The following is a 15,117-nucleotide window of genomic DNA, read 5'->3' on the forward strand; positions in this document are numbered from 1 at the left end:
TTTAAAACAAGAATTATATAAATCGGTTAACGTGGTCCAAAGTTATGCGTTAACATATATAAAAAAAAATAAAAATATTCCGACGAATTGATAACCTTTCTCTTTTTGTGAAGGTGTAATCGGTTAAAAAGCTTATTTCAAGTTTTTAAAAACAAAAATTTTTATTTTTTTTATTTTTGAAAATTGAATACCAATTTCGAAACCAGTGACGACGAAAATCTATGGATACCAAGCTTCATAACTATCTACATATACATTTTTTAAGATATTTCCCGCCATATTGTATCCGCCATTTTGAATTTTGAAAATTTTATTTCAATTTCGAAATCATTGAGAACGAAAACCCCTGGATACCAAATTTCATTGAAATCTGTCAAATACATATGAAGTAAATATTTTTGTCCTCCTATATTCTGGATTCATCCCAATAAACGACTTAAGAAAAAGATGCTCTATTTAACTTCGTAATATTTTTACATTGGCAATTTGTTGGATTTTCCAACTGTTGAAGAGAAATTGCTGTACTCGTTGGAACTTTTTTATAACTCTAACTAATATAAAGGCTGCATTTCTTTATTCATTCTGAACGTTTGGAATAAACTTTTTTGTTTATTTATTCTTTAGAACATTCCTGATGATATGTTGACGTATATTTCAAACGCATTCTGTTTATTCCGGCTGTGAAATCGGATTATCCGGAATGTATAAAGAAACGCAGCCAAAAATTTCAAAATTTTTTCAATAAAAAAAGGCAATTTATTAAATAGGTATTATACCCACTTTACAAACAACTATTTTATTAACAAAAATCGCTAAATAAAGTACATACCTCACGCCTCACTTTCCATGTTAACAAAACTATTAGTTAGCTTCAAAAAAGAAATTATTTCATTCGACGCAAGATAGAAAAACCAACTTTGCGCTTCTTAGTTTCTTCGTCTGTATTATCCCTTATTCTAGAAATGTTTCTTAGGGGCAATCTTCAATCGTCCTCTTCCTATCGGTTATATTTTTCTCTGTTTGTGTATTTGTAGAACGCCTTTTTAAAATAGATCACCTCGTCCCCCCTCTCAAAAACTCGTTAAACAAAGCCATTTATGATTTTTTTTTTATATTTTATAGTTTTATTTTCAAATAAGTTTTTCATTACAGTATTAATAAAATACTGAGTATGCTCCAAGTTCACATTTTACAATAGGTAGGTAAATCTTTTTGTTCTTGTTGTTGTTGCATTTTTGTTTTTTAACTTTTCATGCATGCCATTCGCATTTTTTGAAAATTTCTTTTATTAATATTTTACAATATTTGTCATGCCCAGCGATAAGTTTGAGGTAATCTCCTCTTTTTACGTTATACACAATTTAGTTTTGATTTTAATTTAGTTCTCTTAAATATTCAGCAAAATTTATCGGTAATTTTCTTAATTGCAATAAAAACAAGTACAGAGTCTGCACGAACACAGGGAAAAATTCAAAAAAAAAAAAAATAAATAAATTGGCGTGCACAGATACACTATTTACCGCTAGTTGATTTTGTTTAGCTCATAAAGCGATTCCGTTACAAAAATAAAAAAACACATTAATTTCACAGAATTCTAAAGAAAAAAAAATAATCTATTATTTAAAAACTTACGTATTTTGGTGATAAGTAAAATTAAAAAAATGTCTGATTTGGCAAACCCACTTAAAATGCTTTCGACTTATGTTTATGTGTCCTTTTTGTAAATGTTTTATTTATTTTTTTTTTCCAGAAAAACAATTTTTTCGCATGCCAGAAGCATTTCCAGAAGCTTTTTACTATATGTATTAGTATTTTCTTTTGCCTAGACTAGTTAAATATTTAGTATCGTATACATCATATTATTTTCCACCTATTCTTAATTACGTAAGTGCTTTTAGCATTTGTCAAAAATTACATACAAAGTTTTGAAACAAGTTATCGCTTAAATTTTCTAACGAAACACAAAAATCGGTTTCTCTTTTACTAGTTTTGATTTGTTTTCTTTCATTATTTTAAATTTCTTTATACCAAAAATGTCACTTTTATTTACAAAATAGTAGACTTCTTCATTTCCGTTAAAGATTGTTAGGTTACAGCTTTTGTTTACACATGTTCTACATACTGGCGCCGTTCGAAGGCGAAGTGTCTAATTGAACTTTTGCCACCCACTGCCTAGCTGCCACATAAGAGCCATGCGTACATCTACATTAATATGTATGTATGTATGTAAGTATTTGTATAATAATAACGTAGTTCCCACCAGTCACGTTGTTCACATCCTACCTAATATACCCACATTGTGTAGTTAATGTTGTTTTTTTGTTTTTTTTTTCTTACTTTTTCTCGCTTTTTGTAAAAAAACTTTTGGATATGGTCAAGAGTCTCTCTCTAGTATTTGTTTTAGTATATGTATGTATGTATGTATATCTTTTCTGTTTACTATTTAAGCTTGATTTTTCTGTCTAAATAAATCAAAACATTTGAAATTTTGATCCCTGAAGTAGTTTTGTTAAGATAAGAGTTCTCTCTACTTATTGTTAGTGATGGTTGTTGTTGTTGCGCAGCCAGCATTGAGTACCGGTTACTTACTGGTACTTAATTGTTTCGCATTTTGTAAGTGGGTTTTTTTTGTTTTGTGGGTAACTGCGTGCTTAGTCTAACATTCAAAAGGAAAACAAGGCAACTGAAGTTTACCCAAAAAGAATGCAGTCGTACTGTACACAAGCGTAGATACTTAAATATCTCGAAATTCTTAACACAAAAAGTTTTATAATCAACTTGACAGCTATATTTCGAAAGACAAAGATCTTCTGCTTTTTCACTGTTACTATTGTTGTTAATTTTTTTTTTTTTGCCAATTTCTCAATGTGAAAATGGAGCAAACAGTGGTAATGTTGGGGTCTGTCGCGCGGGTACCAATTGATAAGTTGTGCATCTTGAAACTGCCAAGTAATTTTAATCATCACAAGAAAATTTTGTAAATTTTTTAAGTAATTGATCAGTTTTTTCCTAAAAAATTGCAATTATTTCAAAATTTTAAAAATTATTTTACTTTCTTAGAGTTAAAAATATGTCGAATTACAGCTACTTTTAAGTGGCAGGGTACATGTCATACATCGGATTGCGGCGTCAAGGGTTGCATTTCTTTATCGAATCTGAACGATGCAAACAAATGTCTCTGTTTTCTTATTTACTAGTAGAATAACATGTTATTGCATATTCCAAATGCAGCCAATATCCTTGTCGAGTTCTTAGTTCCATGTTACAACCCAAAATAACTGAAAAATAATTGCGATAGAAACTGTTTAACACGCGAAGTCATCTAAAAATGTGTTTTTTTTTTTGTAAGAACAGGTTGAGAACTTCAGAACGCTCGAAACTTTTGAACATAATTGCGCAAAACTACTGAATAAAATCGAATAGCATTCAATGCGCAAAGAATCGCCCTGCAATGCACTTCTTTCAATTTTCACCACGATTAACCCCTACACGACCAATATTTACTTTGGTCTATTGCATTTTATTTTTAATTTTACTTTTAATTGCTTAGATATTGTAGTTTTACTTGCTATAAATTGTAACTGGTTATTGCTTGCTGTGATTTTTGTTTTCTATTTTTTGCTTATTTTTCGCATACATATGTATGGCTGTGTGTGTCTTTTGCATTGAATTCTAAGCATTAGTTTTTGCCTTCATTAAGTTGAAGTTGCACATTATACTCTTAATTTTTTTTTAAATTAAAAGTATGCAAAAACACGATTGTTAAAAAATCTATAAAACATGTACAAAAAATAAGACATATGTATATATGTATGTATACATATTAGACCACGTCAAAAGTTGAGTTCCTCTTACAATTCCCCTAGAGAGATTCATGGAGGAGCATTACTATACCAAATGCTAAAATTTGAGTCTTATGCCGATCGCATTGCGGATTATTTTTGTTTTTTTGATTTTGACGTGGTCTAATACACATACATATGCACATACATAGGAAAAAATAAATGAATGTTAAAAGCATGCGATGAAAAAAATTAAAAAAAATTACCTTTGAACCTATTAAAATATTCATAACCCAAAAATAAGCACACAAATTCTCATAGATTTTTAATTTTTCCACTTTTTTAACTAAAATATTTATTTATTAATATAATATTTATCCATGTGTCTGTGTATTGTATTGTATTGTATTGAATTGTAAAATTGGTATTTGTATTTTTAAACAACTAAAATTAAAAATTATCAATATATCGTAAATATATATATATATATATGCGTATTTATGTATATATTTTTTATGTATGTATATAAGCAAGTATGCATGGTATATATATTAGATATATATATATATATATATATAAAATAACGAAAAACATAGAAAGTTGTATAAACAAATCAATCGTGTTAAAATAATTTCACATAATAGTAATTATAAAAATAGTAAATGTATATGTATATATGTAAAAACAAACATCCACATAGCGCTATTTAAACTATTTAATTAGACACGTACAAATCTAAGGCAATCTAAACAATATATGCATATGTATGTATATCGTTTCTAAAAGTGAATCCGCTTGCTTTCTCAGCAGTAATCATTTTTCAAATGCACGATGTTTTTTTTTTTTATGTAAATATATGTAAGTTTTTTTTGTTGTTGTTTGTCCTCGATCATAATGTTACGCATTTATTTTTAATGTTTAGGGTTTGAACTATTTCTAAATTGTTTGTTTTTTTTTTCTGCAGCGCTTTCCAATTTTTACAAAGTAACTTAAGAGGTCAATTAAATATTTTGCTGAATATTTTATTTTTTTTTAATAAAAACTTACTTTTTGAAATTAAATTTGAATGCACATCAAAAGTGATGTTTGTAATCGTTTACATTTCGCAAATTATTTGATTGTTGGAAAAAGAAGGAAATGGAAAACGACGTTTAGAAATCGATCGAGCCAAAGATGATATTTCTTCATAAATGTTTTATTTTTGTTCATTTCATATATTTTGTTGTTTTGAAATTTCTATAATTTATTTTTTTTTTTGCATTGGTAATTTGGTTTTGCTGCGATCTCCTTTCGGGTCGCTGCCAGTGTTGCCATGAATACAAAAACAAAAATGTATCTTGTATCAAATTTGCATTTTTCAGCCAATAATTGCAGTCAAGTTCAATCTATATATACCAGATGGTATTTTGCCTGCCTTAGTTCATATTTTTTTCTTTTCGTTTTTGTACATAAGTACTCTCTAATAGTTTATCTTTCATGATTTATGATTTTGAAATGTCCAGTTTTGCCATTCGAAATTCGAAAAGTTGTACTCACATCAGTTTAGTATCGTTTTTTGTTGAAATATATAATAAAAATATCGAAAAATCTAACGATTTAAAATTTTATGTCAGCTTTAGATGGTTGAAATTTTTTGATAAATCCGTTTAGTAAGACTTCACAAATGAATTTAAATAGAGCTTTGCCTAAAGAAAAGTCAACCAAAATGTAAACATATGTAGGTTAAAATTAAAAAAAACAAGTAAGAAAGTCTAAGTTCGGGCGGAGCCGAACATTAAATACCCGGCGCAAGTATTAAATATATGTTTTCCACCTTTCCGAAAGCTACCGCTACATGATAAGCCGGGGTGTATACATTTTAAGTAAATTAGCGTCCTTAAATTTCGAAATATTGAAATTTCAAGCATTTCTGAAATTTACCGTTATATGAAAAGCGGCCTCAATTTTAGTCCGATTTCAACAATTTTCAACGGTTTGCTTTTATGTGGCAAGCACAATAACCATACCGAGCTTGGTACAAATTGCTAGAACGGTTAGCGAGATACATATATGTGATCACAAGTGGGCGGTGCTACGCCCATTTTCCAAAATTTTGTCATAAACGTATTTCTTGGTAAAGAATTGTTGCAACCATCAATTTTGAATAAATTAGCTTCAATATTTACTGATTTATCGAAGATTTTGTATTTCTCGAAATTACCGTTATATGGGATGTGGGCGTGGTTATTGTCCGATTTTAGAAATTTGGCCATTGGTCATTTGGTATGCTGTACCAGGACCAACAACTGTGCCAAGTTTGGAAGAAATTGGTGTAGCGGTTACCAAGATATACACATGTAACCATAAGTGGGCGTGGCTACGCCCATTTTCCAAAAATTTATAAAATTCATATTTTCCGTCTGAAACTCATTATAAGTATCAATTTTGAGTGAATTATCTTCAGTAGTTACTAAAATATCGCAGTTTTGGTATTTTTTTAAATTACCGTTATATGGGAGGTAGGCGTGGTTATTGTCCGATTTCGCCCATTTTCAATACCATCCGTCCTACGCCCAAAAGAAGTTCACGTACCAAGTTTCGTTAAGATATCTCAATTTTTACTCGAGTTATCGTGTGCACAGACGGACGGACGGACGGACGGACGGACGGACGGACGGACGGACGGACGGACGGACGGACGGACGGACGGACGGACAGACAGTCACCGCTTAATCGATTTCTCTTTTCATTCTGATCATTTATGTATACATTTGTCTATATCTATCTCGATTCGTTTTGCCTGTTACAAACAACCGTTATGTGAACAAAGTTATAATACCCTTGTGCACAAGTGCGCTCGGGTATAAAAAAAATCATCTAATTACATACATATGAATGTAATACCTTATAATTCGTATGTAAATATTTTTACAAAAAAAACTTTCTCGAAAAGTGGCTTGCATGTTTGTTTTCTATTGATTTAATAATTTTTGTCTCAAATTGTTTGTGGTTGGTTGAATTGAAGTGTTTCATTGTTTGTTTATGGTTGGAGCCTTATAACTATGGATATTGCTATTGCTATTGTAGTTGTAGTAATTGTAATTGTGAGAGTTATTTGAAAACTATTGTATTGTATTGTTATGCTTTAAAATTGATAGATACTATTGTAGTTTGTGTATGTGATATTTAGATTTATTTCGAATACATTTTCAATTATTTCACTTTGTAATTCGTAGGTTAAGAAAAAACATGAAAACATAATTTTTAAAACACAAATACTAGTTAATAATAGTAGATAATATGTAATTCCAACATAAACATAGGGAATCCAATTGCGTTAGAACGCTGTAACAAACAATTAAAATGAACATTACAATTAAACATATTGGATAGACAAAAATACGTATGTATGTATGTAATTTAAAATAACGATTACACTGCTTTTATGAAACAGCTGACGCAAAGCAAATATTTAGATATATAAAACAGTCGCGACATCTCGATGAGAAGTTAAAACACATATGTATGTATGTATGTATGTTTGTTAATACATTTCACGCATTTCCATGCGCCTTGCTACTGAAGGCTTTAGTAATTGTATTGTAATTAAATTTAAGTACAAGTGCAACGGTAATGTTGCTCTATTTTATTATGTTTTACTGTTTTACTGCATTTATGTATACTATTGTTGTGTTTGTTGTTGTGGCTATTATTTGATTTTTTTTATTCTTATTTATTTGTTGATTACTTAAAATTGTTTAAATTGTTTGCTGGGCTATTGTAGGCTGATATTTTGGGCTATTGCTGTTGTTGGATTTCCTGCTGTTGAGAATATTTTGTATTTTATATAGGTATGTAAGTATGTAAAACAGTAAAACTTTACGCTGTTTTACTGTAGAGTTTGTTACATATTCTGATTTGGTTTTTAAGAGATAATTGGTTTTTTTTTTTGAATTGTTTTGGTTGACTATTGTATAACTATTGTAAGCAAATATCTATTGTTAGGACAATTGGGGCTTTGACAAGATTGTATACTACAGTATGCAATGTTAAGTAAGTAATTGACAAGGTGATAAAATGTGATGATTACATAAAATGCGATTGCTTTTCATATCAAGTATGTGAAATGAAATGCCCAAGCCGTTACAACGTACTGCTCCTTTGGCCATTGATGGCAACACTGTAGCACTTAAAATCACCCAGCGGACACGATCCCCAAGTTCGTGTTTGTGTGCACAATATAAGGTAAAGTTCAGAGGCCGTAGCAGTTACAAAAAAAATCGCTCTTTAACAATTATTTTTTGACTTTAAAATTTAATTACTCCTGTAACCAAAAGTCACTGACAGATTTTTATTGATGACTTTTATAAACATATGTATATATTATGATATGTGATAGTGATTTAATTATTCAAATTAATAAATAAGAGCGAATAGTTTGAAAAGGAAGTTTTGTTTACAATCAGTTCCAGTGGATAGCAAGCTGAGGAAATAAAAAAAATCTTACGAAAAATGTATATGCAAACTGCTTAAAAGAAATATAAATATTATATACAACAACATATTCAACCATTTTATGGAGCTGGATACCGTTTTTAATGAAAAATGTTGTGGGAAAAATAAAATAATGTTCTGCCTTGTCCTGAGTTTCACCCGAAAAAAATTTCACCCGAAAATTTTTATTCCGTCTATAGCAAATACATGAAAACTAAAAGTGGAAAGTGAACCGGTTCGGGAAAATTTAAACTCATGATAAGGTCGATTAATATCTCCGCCTGTGGAAATGGAGAATTGAACTCAATGTCATCGTTGCTTTGCTTTCATCAGAAAGAAGAATGGGAATTGAGAGAGAGAGAGCGAAATTAAAAAATAGTAAATAAATGCAAAACTAGCGGAAACTAGTAAGTAAACAGGTGATCGACGTATTTGACTATTGAAAATATTAAGCGCGAATTTTTGTTTATCCATTTTGACAGCTGCTAGTTTCTGTTAGTAAAAATTTTACAGCTGATGCTTTTGTTGCCTACATAAGATTTTGAGGGCAAATAATACATGCAATTCGCTGCAAACGCGTACAAAGGAAAACGCGGCAACGCGAATCTTCAAGTCAAGGCGAATTTATATAAATTCGTCTTGCTTCAAGTCGTTCGGACATAAAATCAAAATCAATTTGATTCGAATACAGAATGTTCAGCACATTTTTGTCGCGCTCTCAGTGAGACAGAGTGGGAACGGAACACGTAAAATTACTAACAAAAAGTATCCGGACACGAACGGTGAATCCGCCTTAAGAGCGTAAGAACGAGAGGGAGCTGCTAGTAGTTTCTGCTAGTTTTTTGGATTAAGAAACGCATTCCAGCAGAAATTAGTGATAATTATCTGTTAAGAAACAAAGCTATATGCATTCGTTTGCCTTCGTTTCCATGTGAGAAGCATTCCATGTTCCGGTCAGCGATCGGACTTCTACCACATTGTGGTAGATCTGCAATTTTTTTGAGCATCTACCACTCAAGGTCTGAAATCTACCACATATTCGCATTTTTGCGTAGTTTTATTTTTGCTCGACATAATTTTCTTAATTTTTAAAGCAAAAATTGTCCAATACTAAGCACTATACGGTAACAAGAATGATATAATACAAGATTCCGCATTCCCGGCGATGGTGAAATCTCTCAAGTAAAAGTAAACAAAGCCGAATTAAAGAATAAAATAAACTGTAAAATAGTAAATTTTCTCAGTAATAAATTTTTCCACAGAAAACGTCGTTTTATTGTGTTGAACTGCAAAATATATGATTTATAAAAAGAATTAATAGCGAAAATGTTAAAAAACAGCGTTTTTTTTTTGTGAAAGTATTAGCAAATTTAAATGCATCTAAAGTTTCTGAGGCGTTGTTTACTTTTACTTGAGAATTGTCAAAATCGGCAAATCCCAATTAGCTGTTTCTGGAACGTGCCACATTTGTCCGCTACTTCGTGATGTGCTAAAAAGAAAAGCTGACAGCACACACACAAGGTTGCAGAAATTTCTTAGAATATGTTCGAAAAATATCTTGAGATATGGAAGGAACTGCTTTACACTGTCAAGGAAAAAAATTGCCCAAATTCAACGCAATTTTTTTAGAGTCTAATTAAAAGTTTGCAATTTGCAAAGTTTGATCCAAATCCAGAGATCTACCACTTTTTTTTTTTTTAATGTACCACATTTTTTTCCAGATTCTACCACACAGAATGTTTTTGAAGTCCGATCACTGGTCCCGGTGCGTAGCATATTTGCTCGCTACACACAGCATTAGCGGCAGGGCGCGGCTTTACACTTTTCCAGCTCACCGGTAGAATTTTTGTAAATTTATCTATGTACATACATACATTCTTTGAATTTATTTGATTTTGCAATCGCATTTTTGTGTAATCATACATATATGTATGTACATACATACATACCTTTATACACACTTGTTTTGGCTATTGTTTTACATGTATTGTTATTGTTAGTGTTAAAATTTTACAAGTTTTTCGTCATTACCAATCTTTTAAGTGGTATTGCTGAGTTTTAACTCTTCTATTATTTTGTTTGTTTTATTGATAATCTCGTTACTGGTCTGTTTATAGCAATAATTAAAAAGAATAACAATCGACTGTCGGCTGTTATGTGTGTGTTTTTTTTTTGTTCATTCCAACTTTCTTTCAATTGGTTCTTATTTAACAAATTGCTGTTTTGTGCGTGTGGAGAGGGAAGATTACTATTTGTGTGTGTGTGTGTGTTTTTCTTTTACTGTTTATCCTTCTTATTAAACAATAGTAAATATCCAATAGTATTTGGTTATTTTGTGAAACTTTCCAATATTTCTATAGTACAATATATACATATTTGTACATACATATATACTGCGTAGAGTGTGTAGATGGATATATATATGCAATGCGCGAAGCATTGTTATATATATTTGGGCTATTGCTTGTTTTACATACTTATATGCTTTTTTTTTTTTTTGTAAATTCTTTTTGAATATTGTGTACTGCATTTTTGTTTAGTGATATTTTTTACGGGTTTGACAATTAGTTGTAATTGAATCGGATATTTTGTATTAATGTTGTTGCAATGTTCCTTTCGATTTTTGCAATTCATTTATGTACTTCACTTTTAAATTGTAATCTTCTCTTATTGGTATGTGTTTTAAATTCACAGAGCGAACATTTTGAAATATTTTTGCTGAATGAAGTTTTGCAGCGGTTAATTCGCATTAAATTTTTCAAATGATTTTCAGCTGTTAGACGCGAAATTTCAAGTAGGAAAAAGATTTTGATTGGCTTTATGTATCAGTTTTGTTTTGTCTTTTGTTTACATAGTTTCGGGGTTTCGTTTTAACGTGCAAAATTTTCATGGAAGGTAAAAATATCAAGTAAAACTAATTTTTGCTTATTTTGTTTTGTTTTCATAATTTTTGTGTAAACCTTTTAACCCTAACCGCATCTAAGAGGCTTACCATACACTTAGTTGGTAAACATAAGTATGTAATTGTAATATAAAATAAATATAAAATGTTTATAAAAAAAAAAACTAAACAAATCAGATCGTATTAACATTTGGTACACGAGGTCATTGCAACATTTTCTTGTTTTCTTGTTTGTTTTTTTTTTAACATTACAAAATATTTTGCATTGCTTTGAATACATACATACATAAAACATTATTTCATTTCATTCAAATTAAGAAATACAATAGCATGTTTTAAATACACTAAATTCTTTTGTTTTGTAAAATATAGTTAATAATATTCCTTTGTAAGATATCTGAATGCTTTCGATTATAATGTGTTACGTAAATATAGAAAAAGATTCATGTTATAAATATAGTAAATATGTATATGTAGATACATACATTAATATGCATTCCTCAATTCGCATTGGAAAGTTCAATGCTCGACTAAATGGCAATTTCAACCATTTCAATTTTGCTTAACATATTCACTTTTTTAGTTGTTGAAAAAATATTAACAATAGAAAATGTTAACTAAAAGTATAGAAACACACTGTACTCATATAAAATTGTAAAAAAAAAGTCCTTAGAGTCCTTTCTTCATGCTTCAAATTTTACACACAGAAAAAAGTTTATATGTAACAGGTGAAAAAATAAAACATTGCCATAATGTTCGTACTTGAAATGAAGAACGTGCTCTCACACGCTTAAAGATTTTTACTACTTTTATACGTTTTTTAAAAAACAATTGCACTATAAATTCAATTTTGTCTATATTTACACATATAAGCAGCCCGTTTCGCCCCATCTATGCCTGCTCCACTTCTCCACCCTCTCTCTACACTCTAAAATATATGTAATATAAGCATTTGTTAACAGTAAACAAAAAAAAAACAGTAGATTAAATCGTGTTTTTGTTGTTGTTGTTGATATTATTATTATTATTATTGCGCCAGAACGGGTAGGCAGATAAGTATCTACATATATAATCGAACACAAAATCCTTACTTTTACTTCAAAAATGATGCTCTAAAACATAGAGCATTTGCTCCCCGTACAAAAAATAAACACAACACCCAAAAATGCTAACTGCCCCCCATGCTCATAACCTTAACTAAATATGTACGCGTGTAACTTATCTAAGTGGTTCAACTACATACAAGATTTTTATAAACTAAACCAAACTATTCGCATTTTGATTAAACTTATGCACTTTTTTAAAAATTTTTCTGTTAAATAAGAACTACACATATTTCTAGTATAATACAAAAATTATATGTATGTGTGTGTGTATGTGTGTAAAACTGCGTGACAACAAAGTGTATGCAAAGAAAAAAAGAGAGGCATTTGTGATTTCTTGACTGGCGCATACAACTTCACCGCTTCCCTGCACGCAACATATGTATGTATATGTATGTATGTACATATGTGTGTATTTTCCAATTACAGTTATTCCCTTTTTTTTTTGTTTTTCAATCAACATCCCGTCCCATCCTCTCCATGCTTACTATTCTTTACAAATCTAACTTCCTATTTAGCATTTTAAAATAGTATTTAAAAATATGGTAGTCAATCTTTTTTCTCTCCGAAAATAAAACACATACCTGAGGGATTTTACATACATTTTGCATTCTCAGCGCGCTCTCTCAGCGCCATTCAACGCTTATATTTCTTGCCGAACAACAACAACTGCTTGTGGACATTTAATGCTTCTAATTCCCGTTTTAGCTCAAGTTTTCATTTTGTCCCAATACATTTGTTGTTGCTCAAATTGTATTTAAGTTATATAAGTTTTGGTTTTTGTTTTACTCATCTGGTTGTGAAGGCCTACTATGCCGACGTTTTGAAGAGGCTGGTTTTAGAACCGAATTGGAAAGAGCCAAAGGGTAACCCCTTTTATTTTACCTAAAAATGTCGCTGAAAAAACGTTCGGGGCGGAGTCAAGTATTCTCTAAGACCCGGTTTTAGTGCAAACATTTAAAGTTAACTGCTGAGCGTGAGTCAACTTCTCTCTACAGAAACGACCCTTTTTTGTTTGCATATGGAACTCGCCCGGAGCGCATGCGCCTACCTTTATGATTTTTAATTATTAATACAAATTTACCCAGCTCAGAAAAACTAGCTCTAAGTTATTTGAGGCCATGCGAGCAGAAGTGGCCTAATTAAATTTTTTTTTTTTGTACTTAACTTCTTAAACCAGTTTCAAATGTAATACATATTAAAGTAAAGGTATATCTGAAGTTTAAAATTGAGACAAAAAAAAAAAAAATGGGTAAGCCCACTTCTGCTCTCATGGCCTCATTTGTACGCTCCGTATGTTCAAGAACTTGTCTGCAGCGTATGTGTACCTTTGCATGTACATATGTCGTATGTCCGGTAGATTTTCTTGGAAGATTTTCCAACGTTTTCCTTTTAAAATGAAATCAACAACAATAAACAAACTAATTTCATGGTAGATTTCCTTATCGATAAGCAAAACATTTTCTTTCAAAAAATATTGAAAAAAATTGTTGCTAATTAGAATTCACTTTTATAATAAGTATAAGTTTCCTTGATTATTCTTCCTTATATAAATTGTTTAAATTTTTCATTAAATTTATTTCATTGGATTTTTAATTTATAAATTTGCTGCTAAATTTTCCCTATTCGCAATTTTTTACGCGTGTTTATTATATAATTTATTTAATGTTTTCTTGCTTGTGTGTTCTATTTTTTTTCTTTACTAACGAACATTATTTCACCGTTAATTTACCAAGTAATTGCACTTTTAATTTTGTTTATTTTGTTTTGTTGTTTTGTTAATATTTGTTGCTTTATTGTTATTGTGTGGTTATGTTTTCTCCATTATGCTTCTATTACTTATTTGCATTTTTTGTTTTTTATTTTGTCATTTTCATACCTTTTAAGAATTTTTATTGGCAAGAAAGCGTCTGTTTTTCACACCAACTTTGTTCGAAATATATGTATATGTATTAATTTTTGTTAAAAAATTATAGATTATTCACTACATTTAATTTCAATTGTTTAGGTGATGCTTTTGAAAGTTTGGTGCCAAAAAATAGCACAAAACTAATTCCCTTGTCTGCTCCTTAACTTTTGAATGATATATTTTTTGTATGCAGTTTTTTTTTTTGAATTTTTGTGTCATCAAATTAATTTTCCAAATTTTTTGTTTAAGTTTGTTGTGTTGTGTTTGAGTGACAAGAGTTGGTTGGTATTGAGAAAAATCTGAATGTACTAATGACTGATTCTTTGTTTTCCAATTTCACAATATCCAACATTTAATGTTTTGTGCTGTACTCCTTAGAAACGAAATTTTTTCGCAGACTTAGTTTTGTTGTTATCTGTTATTGTTTTGCTCAAATAAATTTTTATTTATTTATTTTCTTGTTTGTTATTTTTTCTTTTTAAACCAGCTTTGCAGGTTTCTATGCCATTTGCAACAAATATCCGAATCGACATACATACATACATACAGTTCCTCAAAAAGTTGATTGAATGCCTGGCGTTTCGTCGAGTAAATATTAGCCACAAAAGATCAATTTATTGGGTTTGGAATTTGTAGTTTAATGATATTTCGACTGATATTCAAAGGTGGGTTACGTTTGTTTTTTTTTAATTTTTTCAAAATTTCTTAACAAAAAATATTAGCATTAACTGAATTAGCGTTTTAGAAATGTGGTCTTAAGTTTTTTTAATTTTTTCAAAATTTCTTAACAAAAAATATTAGCATTAACTGAATTAGCGTTTTAGAAATGTGGTCTTAAGTTTTCAGCATTCGATCAAATTTTTTTAAGGAAATGTGTGTACATACAGTGATCCATAGATGTATTTCGCATTGATTTTTTACGACATTAAAAATGTTTTTCATGGTAAA

This window comes from Rhagoletis pomonella, unplaced genomic scaffold (genome assembly GCF_013731165.1).
Source record: "Rhagoletis pomonella isolate Grant_MI unplaced genomic scaffold, Rhpom_1.0 Rhpom_scaffold_00004, whole genome shotgun sequence".
Taxonomy (NCBI): Eukaryota; Metazoa; Arthropoda; class Insecta; order Diptera; family Tephritidae; genus Rhagoletis; species Rhagoletis pomonella.